Genomic DNA, 19,437 nt, shown 5'->3' with positions numbered 1-19,437 from the left:
AAAAAAGATATACAATTTCAGATGGTCTGGGATGCTTATAAAGCAGTAATGAGAGGAATATTGATTACATTGAATAATATAGACAAGAGGGCAAAAGAAAAACAGATGCTGGACATTCAAAATGAAATAAAGAAAAAAGAAGGGGAACTGAGAAAAAGGCCAGGGGAAAAGAAAATTATGAGGGAGATTACAATATTACAAACACAAATGAGACATTTGTTAAATAAAGAACAGGAATGGAATCTGAAAAGGCTGCAGCAGAAATCTTTCGAGGGAGCAAATAAACCTGGAAAATATTTGGCCTGGCAATTGAAGAAAAAGAGAGAAAGTAAAATTATTACTAAAATTGTGGTGGAGGGAAGAGAGGTGGTAGATCAAGAAGGAATAAAAAGAGAATTCTTTAAGTATTATGCCAAATTATTTAAGGGTGTTAAAATAAAGAAAAAAAGATGGAAGAGTATTTACAAAAGATTAAACTAGCACCCTTAAAAAAAGATGGAAGAGTATTTACAAAAGATTAAACTAGCACCCTTAACAGAAAATATGGGGAAAGTCTTGAATGATCCAATTGAAAAAAATAGAAATTGAAGCAGCAATTAATGCAATGAAAAACGGGAAAGCACCTGGGCCAGATGGATATACAGCTGAATTTTTTAAAACCTTCAAAGAGGAGTTAATTCCAAAACTTCATGATAAAAATAAAAGGGAAAATACCAAATACATGGAAGGAAGCTGTTATTTCGTTGATTCCAAAGGAAGATAGAGATGTCACGAATGTAAAAAATTATAGACCAATCTCACTATTAAACAATGACTATAAAATATATACAAGAATCTTGGCAGAACGGCTTAAACAATATTTGATAAATTTTATAAAGGAAGATCAAGCGGGGTTTCTCCCCAAAAGGCAAATAAGAGACAATATTAGAACTGTTGTAAATATTGTAGAATATTATGAAAAACATCCAGAAAAGGAAGTAGCATTATTCTTTGCGGATGCAGAGAAAGCATTTGATAATTTAAATTGGGACTTTATGTTTGCAGTAATCGAGAAAATGGAGTTGTGGGAAAACTTTATAAGGATGATAAAAGCAATATATACTGAACAACGTGCAAGGTTATGTATAAATGCAGATCTTACAGAAGACATGATAATTAGCAAAGGTACAAGACAAGGCTTTCCGCTTTCCCCACTGTTGTTTATAATGACTCTTGAAATCTTACTGATGCAAATCCAAGAAGATAAAGAATAGAAGGATTAAAAGTAAAAGGATTTACTTACAAATATAGAGCATTTGCAGATGATATAATGTTTATAAATGAAAATTTCATACAAGTCACACCTTTGTTGTTAGCTAAAATACAAGAATATGGGGAATTGGCGAAACTATGTATTAATAAAGAAAAATCAAAACTTCTATGTAAAAATATGCAAGTAAGCGAACAAAAGGAACTGCAGAAGATAACGGGATGTGAAGTTACCTCTAAGGTAAAATATTTGGGTGTGGAGATAACAATGAAGAATATTGACTTGTTTAAAAACAATTATGAGAAGCTATGGCGTAAAATGGATGAAGATATGATAAAATGGAATAAACTTAATTTGTCATTGTTTGGCAGAATAGCTGCAATTAAGATGAATATTTTGCCAAGAATAATGTATTTGTTTCAAACTATTCCAATTGTGAAAGACAGGAAACAATTTAATAAATGGCAAAGGAAAATTTCAGAGTTTGTGTGGGCTGGGAAGAAACCAAGGATCAAAATGAAAATCTTAACAGAAGCAAAAGAGAGAGGAGGATTCCAATTACCAGATTTAAAATTATATCATGAAGCAGTTTGTCTAGTGTGGATAAAAGAACGGGTGACGCTGTTGAACAAAAAACTTTTAGCGTTGGAAGGTCATGGAAATAAATTTGGCTGGCACGCTTATATGTACTATGGGGAAAAAAAGATGGATTGTTTTTTTCTCTCACCATTATATAAGAAATAATTTGCAAAATACTTGGATGAAATATAAGAAGTATGGGGATGAGAGAAAACCGTTATGGATAGTTATGGATAGAAATAATAAAACCGTTATGGATAGAAGTAATAAAAATAACAGCTGAGACGGGTGAAGAAAAGTGGTTGTCATACAATCAACTATTAAATGTACAAAGTGGCAAAATAGAATTCAAAACTGCTGAAGAGTTGAATAATAAATATGATTGGTTCCAAATGCAACAAATGAAGAGCTTGGTGGAAAATGATATTAAAACTGAAGGAATAAGAAGAGAGCAAACAGAAATGGAAAAAGTTCTGCTTGGAGACAATGAAAAATTAATTTCAAAATTATATAAATTACTTTTAAATAAATTACTTTTATATAAATTACTTTTTAAATGGTCTACGGAAGATGAAGTAGTGAAATCTCAAATGATTAAGTGGGCAATTAATGTAAATAAAGAAATACAGATGGAAACTTGGGAATATTTGTGGAAGAATTCTATAAAGCTTTTGACGTGTCATAGTATTAAAGAGAACTGTTTTAAAAGGACCACCTCTCTCCATATGTACCCCAGCGAGCACTGCGTTCCAACTCACAAAACCTTCTGGAAATCCCTGGGCCTAAGGAGGCCAAGCTTAAAACAATTAGGGAGCAGGCCTTCTCTATAAAAGCACCCCAATGGTGGAATCAGCTACCGGAAAAGGTGCGGGCCCTACAGGATCTTAATCAGTTCCGTAGGGCTTGCAAAACCGCCCTCTTCCAACTGGCCTTTTAAGACAGAACCCAGTGATTAACATCAAGCCATTTTGTATAATTGAGACGATAGCACCACTATACTGCTTTTAAATTAATTATTTTAATGCTAATTTATATTGTATTTATTTATATTACTTGTATTGATGTATACTGTTTTATTGTTATATCATGATATTTTATATCATGTCTTGTAAGCCGCCCTGAGCTTAATATAAAATGATGTACAGATGGTATATGACTCCTAAAAAGTTGGCAAAGATGAACAACAAGATGCAAGATAGATGTTGGAAATGTAAAAAACATGAAGGTTCTTTCTACCATATGTGGTGGACTTGTGAAAGAGCAAAAAAGTATTGGCAGATGATTCAACAAGAAATTTCTAGGATCTTGGGGTACAAATTTAAGAAAGTTGCAGAGACTTTTCTGTTGGGATTACAAATGGAAAAAATTCCAAAAGAAGACAGAACTATAATCTGGTACTTGCTTTCAGCTGCTAGGACACTGTATGCGCAGTTGTGGAAGCAAGAAAAAATACCAGAAAAATAAGATTGGATTGTAAAAGTTATGACATGGAGTGAAATGGACAAATTAACAAGAATTTTAAGAGACTATGACTTAGAAGTTTTTAAGATGGAGTAGAAAAAGTTTAGAAGATATGCAGAAAAAGAGTGGAAAATAAAAGGACATTGGACAATTTTTGATAATGATTAAGTCTTAGAAGGAAGAAGAATATTAATCTTTGTTTTTATTAGTTAAGGGTACCTTTAAATGTTAGTATTTTAAGTAAATAACACTGGCGGGGGACAAGTAATGGGGGGAGGGGTGGTTAGAAAGTAATATATGGGATAGATAAAAAGAAGTTATTAACAATGCAAGAAATAGATATTGTTACCATATGTTACTAAATAAAATTGTTTTAAAAAAGAAGGGAAAAAAGCAGCAAATAACATATAGCAACTAGGGCTGTTCAAAAACCCTTTGCTCATCTCTCTCTTTTTTTTTTAAGAAGAAGAAGATAGAAGATATTGGATTTATATCCTGCCCTCCACTCCAAAGAGTCTCAGAGCAGCTCACAATCTCTTTTACCTTCCTCCCCCACAACAGACACTCTGTGAGGCGGGTGGGGCTGAGAGGGCTCTAACAGCAGCTGCCCTTTCAAGGACAGAGTCTCAGAGCGGCTCACAATCTCCTTTACCTTCCTCCCCCACAACAGACACCCTGTGAGGTGGGTGGGGCTGAGAGGGCTCCTACAGAAGCTGCTTTTTCAAGGACAACCTCTGCCAAAGCTGTGGTTGACCCAAGGCCATGCTAGCAGGTGCAAGTGAAGGAGTGGGGAATCAAACCCGGTTCTCCCAGATAAGAGTCCGCACACTTAACCACTACACCAAACTGGCTCTCCACACCAAACTGGCTCTCCAGCAACTTCTCAACTTAGGTAGACATTCTGGGAGAATCTGTTCTATTAACAAAAGACGTTTTTAGTTTATTAAAAATACCTCGACTGCCTTTCTCTGCCCAAATTGAGTGAAACTGTTCAAAAGGCAGTGATAATCCCAAGCAGTGTTCCCTCTAAGCTGAGTGAGTGTGAGCTAGCTCACAGATTTTTTAGCCTCCAGCTCACACATTTTTGCCTTAGCTCAGGAAAGATAACCCCAGAGCACAATAACCGATGCAGTAGCTCACAATTTTAATGCCACTAGCTCACAGTTTTAGTACCAGTAGCTCACAGAGTAGAATTTTTGCTCACAAGACTCTGCAGCTTAAAGGGAACCTTGGTCCCAAGCAGGGCTTTTTTTGTAGAAAAAGCCCAGCAGGAATTCATTTGCCTGTTAGGCCACACCCCCTGACATCACCATTGTTTCACACAGGGATTCATATCCTGCCCTCCACTCCAAAGAGTCTCAGAGCGGCTCACAATCTCTTTTACCTTCCTCCCCCACAACAGACACCCTGTGAGGTGGGTGGGGCTGAGAGGGCTCTCACAGCAGCTGCCCTTTCAAGGACAGAGTCTCAGAGCGGCTCACAATCTCCTTTCCCTTCCTCCCCCACAACAGACACCCTGTGAGGTGGGTGGGGCTGAGAGGGCTCCTACAGCAGCTGCCCTTTCACGGACAGAGTCTCAGAGCGGCTCACAATCTCCTTTCCCTTCCTCCCCCACAACAGACACCCTGTGAGGTGGGTGGGGCTGAGAGGGTTCCTACAGCAGCTGCCCTTTCACGGACAGAGTCTCAGAGCGGCTCACAATCTCCTTTCCCTTCCTCCCCCACAACAGACACCCTGTGAGGTGGGTGGGGCTGAGAGGGCTCTAACAGCAGCTGCCCTTTCAAGGACAGAGTCTCAGAGTGGCTCACAATCTCCTTTCCCTTCCTCCCTCACAACAGACACCCTGTGAGGTGGGTGGGGCTGAGAGGGCTCTCACAGCAGCTGCCCTTTCAAGGACAGAGTCTCAGAGCGGCTCACAATCTCCTTTCCCTTCCTCCCCCACAACAGACACCCTGTGAGGTGGGTGGGGCTGAGAGGGCTCCTACAGCAGCTGCCCTTTCAAGGACAACCTCTGCCAGAGCTATGGCTGCCCCAAGGCCATGCTAGTAGAAAAAGCCCAGCAGGAACTCCTTTGCGAACTGTTGATTGACACCAGCCTGAAACCCAAACATGAAGTCCCACAACTGGAGGGTTGTGATTTTTGTACCTGTCAGCCGCACAAAAACAGCAACTAGCCCACTAGGAAAGATGTTTGTGGGTCAAACCTCCATTGCCTTTTTAATGGCCCCATGTGACACGACTATTCACTTGAATAAGCACGTCTGGATCGCTTTTCCCAAATCACCAGGCTCTTGATAGATCGTTTCCTCATCTGACGCTGCATATTGGACCATGTCGTAGCAAGTTGCTTTTCACGATATGTTTGGTTTTTTTTTCCTACAGCTTTTTCCCCGCTTTCATTTTTCATTTTTTTTTATTTTTGGTAACAAAACTGGAAGACAATGGATTCAGTAAATCAAAGCAAAATGAGCGATTAAGTACCTGATTTAATGCTGCGTCTTTATTCAGTTCAGATGGTCCTTGCTGGGTTGTATAATGCAATTCTGAGCAAGGAGATGTGATTTGCATGCAGCAGCCAAACACATTATAAAAATAATCTTAAATTATCAAGCGCTACAAGAGACACAAGGGAGCGGAAGCTATGGAATCATATTCATATATCAAAGGCAAGCCTCGGGGGGGGGGTGTCCCCTGATTTCTCATTTAAGGGAATAGACTTTGTTGCTGTAGCAATTATTCCCTAAAATCTTACTTGTCAGGGATCCCTTCAGAGCAGTTGTTCCAAAACAGTGTGCTGCAAGAGAGCTGTTAGCATACCATGAGAAATCAACTCATTAACGCAAAGGCTCCTCTGAGCTCGAAGTTCCTCGCCTACGGTGGGAGCTGCTCGCTGTGTCTCTGCACGATTTACTGATCTGTCTTTGCCTCCTTCAATCATTCCCACCCCCCTGGGGGAGGATTACCCCACTGCATCGCTGCATTGGGTAGACCTCGATCATTCAATCTATCGAGACTCAGCAGAACAACCTACCCTTCCAGACGATGACGCCTGTTGTATGTCTGCATGAGTCCTTGCTCTGAGCTTGCCTTCATTTAATCAAGAAGCGTGTCAGGGCAAAGCGGGTCATGTGGAAACATACAGGAAGGACACTACTGAAGGTGTTGACCAGGGCTTTTTTCTTTTTTTTAGCTCAGGAACTTTTTTGCTGATGTAGCCAATCCTCCAACAGCTTACAGGAGTCTTCTTTCAAGGTCTACTGTAAGCTCCTGGAGGATTGGCTACATGGGGGTGTGTGGCCTAATATGCAAAGTAGCTCCTGATGGTGACTCTTGGTCTTTGCATGCTACCACATGAGATTCAGCTCCACAATCAAACCTTTGGATGCCTTTTTTTTTTGTTCGGCTGGTTATTTATACTTTCCTTTGCTCCCCAGTAGGGATGGAGAGATTTTGCCCCCCAGAATGCAGTGCAGGGTTGCCAAGTCCAATTCAAGAAATATTTGGGGACTTTGGGGGTGCAGCCAGGAGACTTTGGGGGTGGAGCCAGGAGACATTAGGGGTGGAGCCAAGATCAAGGCTGTGACAAGCAAAATTGAACTCCAAGGGGAGTTCTGGCCACCACATTTAAAGGGACGGCACACCTTTTCAATTCCTTCCTTCCATAGGAAATAATGAAGGATAGGGGCACCTTCTCTTAGGGCTCACAGAATTGGACACCCTGGTCCAATCTTTTTGAAACTTGGGAGGGTATTTTGGGGAGAGGCACTAGATGCTATACTGGAAATTTGGTGCCTCTACCTCAAAAAAACAACCCCCCCAGAGCCCCCGATACCCGCAGATCAATTCTCCATGATTTTCTATGGGAATAAATCTCCATAGGGAATAGCAGAGTTCCCAGCAGACATTTCCCTCCCCTCTCCCCGCTTTCTGATGACCCTGAAGCGGGGGGGTGGGTCTCCAAACCGGGGGGTCCCCTGCCCCCACCTGGGGATTGGCAACCCTAATGCAGTGCTCTCTGGGGAACATGTGGGAAAGTGTGTGTGTGTGTGTGCACATGGAAGTGCATACCTTGAATAAAACTTTGTTGGTCTTAAAGCTGCCATCACGGGACTCCAACTTTTCTCCACATTTCTGTTGATGCAGAGAGCAAAGCTGACCAGATCTACTCCAACTCCCACTCAAGTCTTCCTTCCAGGAAACTACTTTTAGGATAGGGATCCCAATCTCCTGGTCCCAGCGGGGGATTTCCCAATTTGGGGAAGGCTTTCTCGCTGCAGGCCAGCTGGCCAGCAGGGGAAATCTGACCCCCAAATGAGGTTTTTCGGCCGTTTCTGGTAAAGCCAGAAGTGGCCCGAAAAAACGGAAGTGCTGCCCCAGAGCAGCCATTTGGGTGGGGAAGCACAAAGGACCACTCAAATGGCTGCTAGCAACTTGAGCAGTCCCTTTTGCTTCCCCTGGGGAAACAAAAAGGACCACTCAAATGGCTGCAATCTTGCAGCTAATTGAGGCTATCCCTTTCCAGGGATCAATGTTGTTCCTCCCCGCCCCCCTGCGATTAGAAGTGGGGGGGGGGGGAGAGAAACTGGCCATGGAATGATTGGCAGCCATTTGAGTGGTCTGTTTTCACCCCCGTAGATACCACTCCAATGGCTGGAAATCTAACAGATATGTTTTGAACCTTGTTGGTCTTCTATGAATGTATTGTGAAGATTGGGTTCCAGTGATAAATAAGCCTCCATACTGAACGAAGACGGATGAAACATCTTGATATCTACAACAGACGTCTTTGGAAGGGCTTCCTTTCGCTCTGTGAACTAAATACTGGAATATTGTTACTCCTTTGTGATTGGAAAGACTGTTCTTGAACTGTCTTCTGTGAATATCTTTTTGCTACATGCTCATGTTTATTTGAAGTTTTATGTGCAAGTTTGGTCAGAACATCCATGACCTCTACTTTACACTGTCCGGTTGTTTAAAATTTATGGTGTCTCTTAGTGGTTTTTGATTTACACAGCTGTACGCTAAGATCCTATAGTTTCGCTACACCATTTCCTGTTGGGGCAACTTCTGATTTTAGCAGAAGTAGTCCGAAATGTCATTTGCACCCCCCCCCCACCTCCCAGAACACCCCACCCCCAAGACCTCTGGAGAGCTAGTTTGGTGTCTGGAGAGCCAGTTTGGTGTAGTGGTTAAGTGTGCGGACTCTTATCTGGGAGAACCGGGTTTGATTCCCCACTCCTCCACTTGCACCTGCTAGCATGGCCTTGGGTCAGCCATAGCCCTGGCAGAGGTTGTCCTTGAAAGGGCAGCTGCTGTGAGAGCCCTCTCCAGCCCCACCCACCTCACAGGGTGTCTGTTGTGGGGGAGGAAGGTAAAGGAGATTGTGAGCCGCTCTGAGACTCTTCGGAGTGGAGGGCGGGATATAAATCCAATATCATCATCTTCATCTTCTTCAGTGGAAAGGTAAGAGGATTTGGCAACCCAAGTGAGTGTGTGTGTGTGTGTGTGAGAGAGAGAGAGAGAGAGAGAGAGAGAGAGAGAGACCACGCAGCTTGCTAGGGAATGAGGAGATGACTGTATTCAGGGGAACTGTGCCGCTGTATTTTTATTTCTTTATTTTACGGAATGGGAACGTCTCCCAGCCACACCCCCAAAGTCCCCAGGTATTTTCTTCGTTCGTCTTGGAAACCCTATTTTAGGATTGCCCTTTTAGTGTAGTCTGCAGTTACGACTTGCTTGAGGGAAGACTGCACGTGTTTTCAATAGTAGTCTAAAGTCACAGGAAAAATGCGAGATCCCCGTAATCAGCAATATTCTAATTGGTTTTGCAATGTTAATTAGCAACGTCATAATATTTGAGAAGAGATAGGGTAATGATAGTAATTCTATGGTAATGATGATGTTTTATAATTACTTATTTATACTTTTTGGGTAGGAGGGTGCACAGAACTTTTGTGTTCGTTTAGGAACTTTAAAACGTATTCAAATTGATTTTTTTTTTTAAATAAAAAGAATGGATGCGTGCCTCCCATTTTAATTCAGACTTAAGCATGCTTCGGGTGAATGTAATATGCAATTAGGGTTGCCAAGTCCAACTCAAAAAATATCTGGGGGCTTTGAGGGTGGAGCAAGGAGGCATTGGGGGCGGAGCCAGGAGCAAGGCTGCGACAAGCATAATTGAACTCCAATGAGACTTCCGGCCATCACATTTAAAGGGGTTAAAGGGGTTCGATCCCAGCGGAAGCTGGTTCAGGTAGCCATCTTGAGGTTGACTCAGCCTCCCATCCTTCCGAGGTCGGTAAAATGAGTCCCCAGCTTGCTGGGGGGGAAGCGTAGATGACTAAGGAAGGCAGTGGCAAACCACCCTGTAAAAAGTCTGCCGTGAAAACGTTGTGAAAGCAACGTCACCCCAGAGTCGAAAACGACTGATGCTTGCACAGGGGACTACCTTTACCTTTTTTTAACCAGATGCTATACTGCAAGTTTGGTGCCTCTACCTCATAACGCAACCCTCCCGGAGCCCCAGATATCCATGGATCAATTCTCCATTATTCTCTTTGGGAATGGGTCTCCATAGGGAATAATAGAGTTCCCACAGACATTTCCCTCCGCCCCCCTCCCCCTGTTTTCTGATGACCCTGAAGCAGGGGGAAGGCCTCTAAACCGGGGGATCCCCTGCCCCCACCTGGGGATTGGCAACCCTACATTCAATGCTTGGTTTCTCTTCATCCGGGCCCTTTTTTTCTGAGGGAACATGGTGGAGCAGAGTTCTGGAACCTCTTTGAGGAAACAAAATTCTCAACAAATGTTTAAAAGTCTATGAGGGGCACCCATGTGTTTCTCCTTCATTCCCCTCTTGAGAGTTTCAGCACCCCTTGTTCAAGAAAAAAAAAAAAAACCACCCTGTCGATATATCTTATCCTCCCCCAGATCACTGGAGGCATGTGGGTGGCCAAGAAGCTAGGCAAGAAATGAGGGACTCTGCCACTGCTGAAACCAGGGCTTTTTTGTAGCAGGAACTCCTTTTCGTATTAGGCCACACCCCTGATGTAGCCAATCCTCCTGGAGTTTACAGTAGGCCCTGTAAGAATTGCTCTATAAGTTCTTGGAGGATTGGCTTCCTCAGGGGAAAAAAGGAAAGGTCCCCTGTGCAAGCACCAGTCGTTTCCGAATCTGGGGTGACGTTGCTTTCACAATGTTTTCACAGCAGACTTTTGACGGGGTGGTTTGCCATTGCCTTCCCCAGTCTTTTACACTTTCCCCCCAGCAAGCTGGGGACTCATTTTACCGACCTCGGAAGGATGGAAGGCTGAGTCAACCGCGGGCCGGCTACCTGAATCCAGCTTCCGCCGGAATCGAACTCAGGTCGTGAGCAGAAAGTTCAGACCACAGTACTGCGGTACTGCTGCTTTACCACTCTGCACCACAGGGCCGCCTTTCCTCAGGGGAGTGTAGCCTTATATGCAAATGAGCTCCTGCTACAAAAATTAGCCCTGCTTGTGACATCATGGAGCATCCTTAGACCAAGTCCTGCCCTTTATATACAGGGCTTTTTTGCAGTAGGAACACCTTTGCATATTAGGCCACACCCCCTGATGTAGCCAATCCTACTGGAGCTTACAGTAGGCCCCGTACTAAGAGCCCTGTAAGCTCTTGGAGGATTGGCTACAAGAAGGGTGTGTGGCCTAATATGCAAAGGAGTTCCTGCTACATGAAAAGCCCTGGTGAAACCACCACTAAGGCAGCCATGCTGGAGGCAGGCAAGAAAGCACCATCCCCCGGCCACTGAAACCACCCAGAAGGCAGCAGTGCTGGAGGTAGGTATGTGAGTGAGGAAGAGGGGAAACTCCGTCACCCTCCCACCATCCCCTGGGACTCATTTGTTTGTTCCTATTGCATTTTGGGAGAGGGTGTGTGCCTGTTATATGCACGTTGACTCAATATTTCATTGGTTTATATCCAGCATAAAAACCTGCAGCTTAAATGAATTTGGAGATATGCAGGACATAACACAATATAATATCGAACTGACCACTAGAGGGAGGAAAGCATGTGCAGAATACACCCCCTCCCCCGGAGCCCCGTGTTGCAGAGTGGTAAGCTGCAATACTGCAGTCCAAGCTCTGCTCACGACCTGAGTTCGATCCTGGTGGAAGTTGGGTTCAAGTAGTCAGCTCAAGGTTGACTCAGCCTTCCATCCTTCCAAGGTCGGTAAAATGAGTACCCAGCTTGCTGGGAGGAAAGTGTGGATGTCTGGGGAAGGCAATGGCAAAAAACCCCGTAAAGACTGCTATGAAAATGTCGTGATGTAACGTCAAACCAGAGTCAGAAACGACTGGTGCGTGCACAGGGGACTACCTTTACCTTTTTTTTTTTAACCTACAAAATAGTGATAAGGTATTTGCTAGGTAAATCTTCAGATCAGATATATCAAAGTGCATGTCCCTAGGTGGTCACAGTTGTACAACATCAAGATTCTAAATAAGACTCCAGTACAACAGACCATAAAAAAGAGCCCTATGGTGCAGAGTAGTAAGCTGCAGTACTGCAGTCCAAGCTCTGTTCATGACCTGAGTTTGATCCTGGTGGAAGCTGGGCTCAGGTAGCTGGCTCAAGGTTGACTTAGCCTTCCATCCTTCCTAGATCAGTAAAAAGAGTCCCCAGCTTGCTGGGGGGGAAGTGTAGATGCCTGGAGAAGGCAATGACAAACCACATTGTAAAAAGTCTGCTGTGAAAACATCGTGGTACAACATCACCCCAGAGTCGGAAACGATTGGTGCTTGCACAGGGGGACTACCTTTACCTTTTAAAAAAACAAACAAGAAACAAGAACATACAAGTGAGAAAAATTAGAATTCAGAAAGGTCCATTGTTCTGAATCTGTAGCTGTTCCTTGCCAGGGCTTTTGGGGGGGGGGTAGATAAAGCCCAGCAGGAACTCGTTTACATATTAGGCCACACCCCCAGGAACGGCTTTCCTTCTCAAAAGAAGCCCTGTTCCTTGCACTTAAAAACAAATAAAAACATCAACATCAGATTGTTCATGGAGTTCCTGCTGTCACATACCGGAAGCCAACAATGCATTTCCTTTCCACTGTCACCTTTCAGCATGTTTACCCACACAGCAAGTGCTACCTTTCCCAGTATCTAGAAGATCACAGGTGTATTATCCTCCCTAGGATTTTGTTTCTGAAACAACAGATTGTTCCCTCCAATTGCAATCAGTCTACTGTTCCATCTGGACTCCGCGATGTCATCTGGGCAGCTCTCCCATTCCGGTTGAGCTTGATCTTACTTCACTTATCCTCCTGCAGAATGATTTGGAATGAGCAACGAGGCAAGGACTCATCCAATAGGGCTGCCAATCCACCGGGCTGGGTGGGGGTTCTCCGGCCCTGGAGGTTCCCAATTTGCTGGCCCACATTAGGCTAGCGGGGGGAACCTCCCCCAACATCGCTGGCGCAATGATGTCATTGCGCTGGTGACATCACCTGCAGCCGCTCTAGGCATTTCTGGGAAAACGCTATAGTTTTCCCGGACATGCTAGCAATTTGGGAGGGCAAAACTCTATGGAACTTATTGTACCATAGAGTTTTCCCTCCCAAATTGCTAGAGCATCCGGGAATATCATAGAGTTTTCCCAGAAACGCCTAAAGCGACTGCAGGCGATGTTGCCAGCGCGATGTCGTCACTTCCGGGTGACCTCATCATGTTGCGCGTGTGCGGAAGTCCCCTGCCAGAGGACATAGGGGACTTGGCAACTCTATTATCCAGTGAATGTGACTGATCATACTGCAAGCGTTATGAGCAAGGGTCTGAATTACGTGTCATGTGCATATTGGTCTTTTCTCTTGCTCAGTGACCGATGGGGCAATCCTGAGCAAAGTTACATCCTTTCTAGAATCATAGAGTTGGAAGAGACCTCCAGGGTCACCTAGTCCAACCCCCTGTACAATGCAGGAAACTCACAGAAACCTCCCCCTAAATTCCACACCCTCCTCTATATGACAGCCCTTCAAGGACTTGAAGATGGTGATCATGTCACCTCTCAGCCGTCTCCTCTCCAGGCTAAACATGCCCAGCTCCTTCAACCTTTCCTCATAGTGTCAGAACTTGTAACTTTCCTAGGTGCTGTTAGCATATGTGACTCCATATTGTAACCAGACACTAATCCATGCAACCTTGCTTCAGCAACTAACCAGCATTCCTGTGCATTTCAAACAAACTGTGATCACTGAAGGGTGGCAGATAGCCTCTGGTCAACATCTGCAGGTGGCCTTTGAAGCCAGGCCGGTCGGGCTTTCTCAGCACGGCTCCATCCTCCCTCACTGATAACAGACCCTGAGAAACAGACAATTGTCTCTAGCCGTGTGAAAGATCGTTTTATCGTTGTCACCATAACCACATAAAATGTAACCAATGCTAACTTTCGGTATCAGTGTTATCCTGTACCTTCAGCTCTGTAGTTCTCAATAAACGCCTATACTTTTGCAACAAAGTCTTGGGCCTCGTTTGGAGTTCTTCCAGTTCTGACACATACGACTTGGTCTCCAGACCCCTCACCATCTTCGTCGCCCTCCTCTGGACTTTGTCTATATCCTTCTTAAAACGTGGTGCCCAAAACTGAACACAATTCTCCAGGTGAGGTCTTACCAGAGCAGAGTAAAGCGATAGCATCACATCACGTGATCTGGACACTAAGTCAATTGAAGCCGGTAGCCTTATAAAGGCGGAAGTCTATTTAGGGCAGCTCTGAAAGACTGCCCTGTTTGAAGGGATTCAGAGGAAACAGATGGTATGAAAATACATTCATCCCCTCAGGCTACTCTGTCAACTTGACTTTCAGTCTGCATTAACTCAACAACTATCCATTTACTCAGGAAACAGGTCTTGGTTTTCAAAAGGACCAAGATAAAGCCAAATTAGGGTTGCCAAGTCCAATTCAAGAAAATATCTGAGGACTTTGAGGGCGGAGCCAGGAGCAAAGGGAGCTCTGGCCATCACATTTAAAGAGACCACACACCTTTTACATGCCTTCCCTTCATTGGAAATAATGAAGGATAGGGGCATCTTCTTTGGGGGCTAATAGAATTGGGCCCCCTCGTCCAGTCGTTTTGAAACTTAGAGGATGTTTTGAGGAGAGGCACTGGATGCAATGCTGAAAAGCTGGCGCCTCTACCTCAAAAAACAGCCCTTCTAGAACCCCAGATACCCGTGGATCAGTTCTCTATTATACCCTATGGGAATCGGTCTCCATAGGGAATAATGGAGTGTTCAGCAGACATTTCCCTCCCCCCACACTTTCTGATGAGCCTGAAGCAGGGGGAGAGTCTCCAAACCAGGGAATCTCCTGCCCCCGCCTGGGGATTGGCAACCCTAAGCCAAATGCCCATTGGAACCCAGGCATGTACAGTTGATCCTAGGCAGGGGATGATTTAGAATCATAGAATCATAGAGTTGGAAGGGACCTCCAGGGTCATCTAGTCCAACCCCCTGCACAATGCAGGAAACTCACAAGCACCTCCCCCTAAATTCACAGGATCTTCATCACTGTCAGATGGCCATCCAGCCTCTGTTTAAAAACCTCCAAGGAAGGAGAGCCCACCGCCTCCCAAGGAAGCCTGATCCACTGATGAATTGCTCTAACGGTCAGGAAGTTCTTCCTAATGTTGAGCTGGAAACTCTTTTGATTTTATTTCAACCCATTGGTTCTGATCCTACCTTCCAGGGCCACAGAAAACAATTCCATACCATCCTCTATATGACAGCCCTTCAAGTACTTGAAGATGGTGATCATATCCCCTCTCAGCTGCCTCCTCTCCAGGCTAAACATGCCCAGCTCCTTCAACCTTTCCTCATAGGACTTGGTCTTTATACCCCTCACCATCTTCGTCGCCCTCCTCTGGACCTGTTCCAGCTTGTCTCTATCCTTCTTAAAATGTGGTGCCCAAAACTGAACACAATTCTCCAGGTGAGGTCTTACCAGAGCAGAGCAAAGCAATACCATCACATCGCGTAATCTGGGCACTAGACTTCTGTTGTTACAGCCCAAAATTGCATTTGCCTTTTTAACCACCGCATCACACTGTTGACTCATGTTCAGCGTACATTTCATAGATAAAAAACGTGCCGGAGCTCAAGAACACAACTCTTTGGCATATGCCACACACCTCTGACACCACCAGAAGGTACATTAAAATGCTTCTTGAATTATAGTGGTCCTAATAAAACCTTCCTCCCATCATGCTTTTGAAATGACTTTCTTTAAAAAGAACGGTGATGTCATCGTGCCAGCGACGTGGCGCGTGCGAAAACAGTCCCCCCCCAGAGGCCGCAGGGAACTTGGCAACCCTAGCATCGACCAGCCGGACAAATCAACGCTGCAATCCTAATAATACTTGCATGAGAGTAGCCCCATCGAATAGACCTGGTTAGGATTGCATTCTAGGTTAAACAACTGTCAACATACAGTCAAAGTTAAAGGGGGCATGTGAGGGTTTTTTTAAAAAAAATGGGGAAAGCACGCTTTTCGCATAAAAATCTATCATTTGTTCTGGATTTTGCCGTTGAATCTAAAGGCGGCCTTTGGAAAATTAGCGTTCAACAGCTGCCGCGTTTCCAGTAATTCTGTGACAGCCGACGCAACCAATAGGGCTCGGGGAGAAATACTTTTACGGACTCTAACAAGGTAATAAGTACAGACTCAGAAGCCCAGAGCACTAATGACAAACTATCCCAATTGGAACCGTGCCCCCTTGTTTATTATTAAGGAGGTGGAGAATTTAATTTTGCAACTGGCTAATGATGATAAGGCTCCAGGTGAGAATGGCGCTCCTGGGGAGGTTTTAAAATATAATCTAACCCAGTGGGCACCTGTGATTGTCGGGCTTTCAGATTCTGTGCATTTAGCAAGCTACGGTTCTCTCAGCTGGAATGTAAGTCCGCATATATTTCAGGAGGAAGACGGGAGCTTCCCATAATAGGCTCGTAAGTTAAATTGACACGTTGGCCAATTTATATGCCACATTTTCCTGAAGGAGGCAGGGGGATTGGGCTAGACTTGTTGCTATTTTCTCCAAAGAACATGCATCCTTTAGGTGTGGTTATTTGACAAGCGACAACCAATCGCCTTTCCACATCGAATCCATCAATATGGGAAACTAAAAAAGTTGATTTGTATGTCCTTGGTAGTTTTAAAGCAATGCTTGATACATTTGATGGGGGTGGAAAACGGCTCGAGATAAACGGGGAAATACAGATGAGCCCTGTTACCTATTGCCGCTCAAACAGAAATCTTTTTAAAAGATACCAACTTGAGGGCTGATACCAATGCATTCATTTACATCTCTGACAAGTTGCATCCTGGAAGGCAGAAGAGTGAAAGAACAAATGTCTCAACTGTTTCCTTTTTTTAACACTTTCAAAGTAAACCATGTACTGGTTGATCTTTCTCCCTGTTGTGCTACTTTTCTGTTTGCAGGGATACGTTTTTATGGAAAGGAATCTTCTGATTGGTCATCTCTTACCGGCCAGGGCTAAATCTATTTAGCCAGTTTGGTATAGTTGTTAAGTGTGTGGACTCTTACATGGGAGAACCGGGTTTGATTCCCCACTCCTCCACTTGCAGCTGCTGGAATGGCCTTGAGTTAGCCATAGCTCTCGTAGGAGTTGTCCTTGAAAGGGCAGCTTCTGGGAGAGCTCTCTCAGCCCCACACACATCACAGGGTGTTTGTTGTGAAGGAGGAAGGTAAAAGACATTGAGAGCTGTTCTGAGACTCTGAGATTCGGAGGGCAGGATATAAATCCAATTTCTTCTTCTTCTGTTCTGCCATAGCATTTTCTTAATGGTATTTTCATACCACTTCCTTAATTTCCTGTATGTATAAACTAAATTGAAGGCACAGTTTTCACCGGGATAATCTGGGCCAGGACTGTACTACTTAAGAACATAAGAGAAGCCATGTTGGATCAGGCCAGTGGCCCATCCAGTCCAACACTCTGTGTCACACAGTGGCCAAAAAACCCAGCGGGCAGCCAGCCAGTCACCAGGAGCTTTGCCATGGCCCCAGCAGCCCTCATTAACCCCAGGAGAAGCCCACGCCACCCTTTCTCCACTTCTTATGTGACCTTGGGCAAGGGGTGGCTTGCTGGACTTTTGACTGGGGGGGGGTGGCCCAGGAGAGCCCCAGGCGAGCAAGGCCTGCTTGGGCTGGCTGGATCTCTAGCCAGCCCAAGCAGGCCTCGCTCGCCCGGGGCTCTCCTTTCTTGCATCAGGTTGCTTTTGGCTGGGGAGGGCAGCATATTCTAATGCAGGGGCGTCAAACTAATTTGTTATGAGGGGTGGATCTGACATAACTGAGACCTTGATGGGCTAGGCCATGCCAGACCGGGCCATGTGTGTTCCTATTTAAGATTAGGTAGCAGAGATAGAAACTTTATAAAGGACACAGACAAACACAATTAAAGGTTTTTTGGTTTTTTAAATAAACTTAAACATGCTTAAAACATTAGCACACGTTGGTCTTAAAGGTGTTTTCTTTGTATTTCTTCCACAGGATCCAGGGAACTGGGCAAAGGAAGCTCTGGCTCTTTCATTCCTTCCTCAGGGAACCAGGAGGGGGAGGAGCCTCAGCCAACAGAAGGAAGAGAGCTCAGTAGCTCTGCTGTGTGATTGAGAGAGCCTGGCCAAGCAAGCTCTGCCCCCCCCCCCCCCCTTCATCCCCAAGGGAGGAGCCTCTGTGAATGGAGAAAATAGAGGTTTTGCTCTGTAGCTCCTGTGCTATTGAGCAAGCCTGGCAAAGCAAGCTGTGATGCAGAAGGGAGCAAGAGAGAGGGAGAAGGAAGTAGATAACAGCCAATTGCTCGGGGGTCTGATGGGAGCCCTCTTGGGACCTGATTTGACCCCTGGGCCATATGTTTGACACCCCTGTGCTAATGAGTTATGCTAATTAGCTCCGCCACCTATATATTTTTTTACAAAGCGACCAGTGGGTACATCTGTTCATCAGTTGTACCTGGGAGCTCAGTGACCATATTCAACATAATTTGGAGAAATATTTGTCAGGCTTGGAAGAAAAAAGACGGGTAGCAAGTGCTTCACCAGCCTTAGAAAGGAGATCTAGGCAAATTCCACATCATTCATGTCACTGCATCTTTGCAAAGAGCGTTCCTGAGGATATGCCAGCATTTATTCAACATTTTTGACAGCATACAGGAAAAAAAATCCCCTCCAAAAACTCCACAAGAGCAGCAATATTATTCTAATGTGCAAAAAAAAAAAAAAAATTGAATCCTTGTTTGCTAATGATGACAAGAACATAGCACCGCAGATTGCTACATTTGCTTTGGCAGCAGCCAAATATGTCATCATATCAATTGTTGTCTGGATAAATGAATTCGCAGCTGATTGTCTTGTTTCTGTTAAAACGGTTAAATGAAATTTCTATTTGAGGTAAAACACAGACCAGTCGCAAGGTATACAAATCTTAAAACCTGGCATTGGGATTATTTGATAGTGTACAGTCCGCTCGTATTGTTATTAATCGTTGTTACGGTTTGTGGCTGAACAATTAGAACTGGAACAGAAACGAGTTGAGTTAAGGAGATAATGCAGAACAGAGCCAGCTTTAGCCTGGCAGCAGCAAAATGTTACTAAACTAATTTGGACGCTTACTTTGTCGTCTGCAAACTGGATTATTGATGTTTTATGATTGCAGCACTGCCTTTTTTCCCCTTTTCTTTTTTTTTAAACTTGCTCTGTTTCCAACTTTTGCCCTACGTTTGGAATGACAGTTATATTTTGTACTTTGTTATGGCCCTTGGCGAAAGCAAATAAAAGCGAGCCGATACAATGAAACAGAATAGGATAGGATATAACCTGCAATCTGGTTACCCCATTATCAGATATGGATCAACACATGCTGGAATGTCACTGCCCCTCCACCAGGTCTGTCGTAATGAAGGTATCATATCGGAGAGAAGAGAAATAGCTGGGTTTCGAATGAAGCTCTTGTTTACCTGAGATTTACATAAGAACATAAGAGAAGCCATGTTGGATCAGGCCAATGGCCCATCCAGTCCAACACTCTGTGTCACAGTGGCCAAAAACTGTGGCTAATAGCCACTGATGGACCTCTGCTCCATATTTTT

This window comes from Heteronotia binoei, chromosome 9 (assembly GCF_032191835.1).
Source record: "Heteronotia binoei isolate CCM8104 ecotype False Entrance Well chromosome 9, APGP_CSIRO_Hbin_v1, whole genome shotgun sequence".
Lineage (NCBI taxonomy): Eukaryota > Metazoa > Chordata > Lepidosauria > Squamata > Gekkonidae > Heteronotia > Heteronotia binoei.
The sequence above is the reverse complement of the archived record's forward strand: the minus strand, read 5'-3'. Positions refer to the sequence as shown.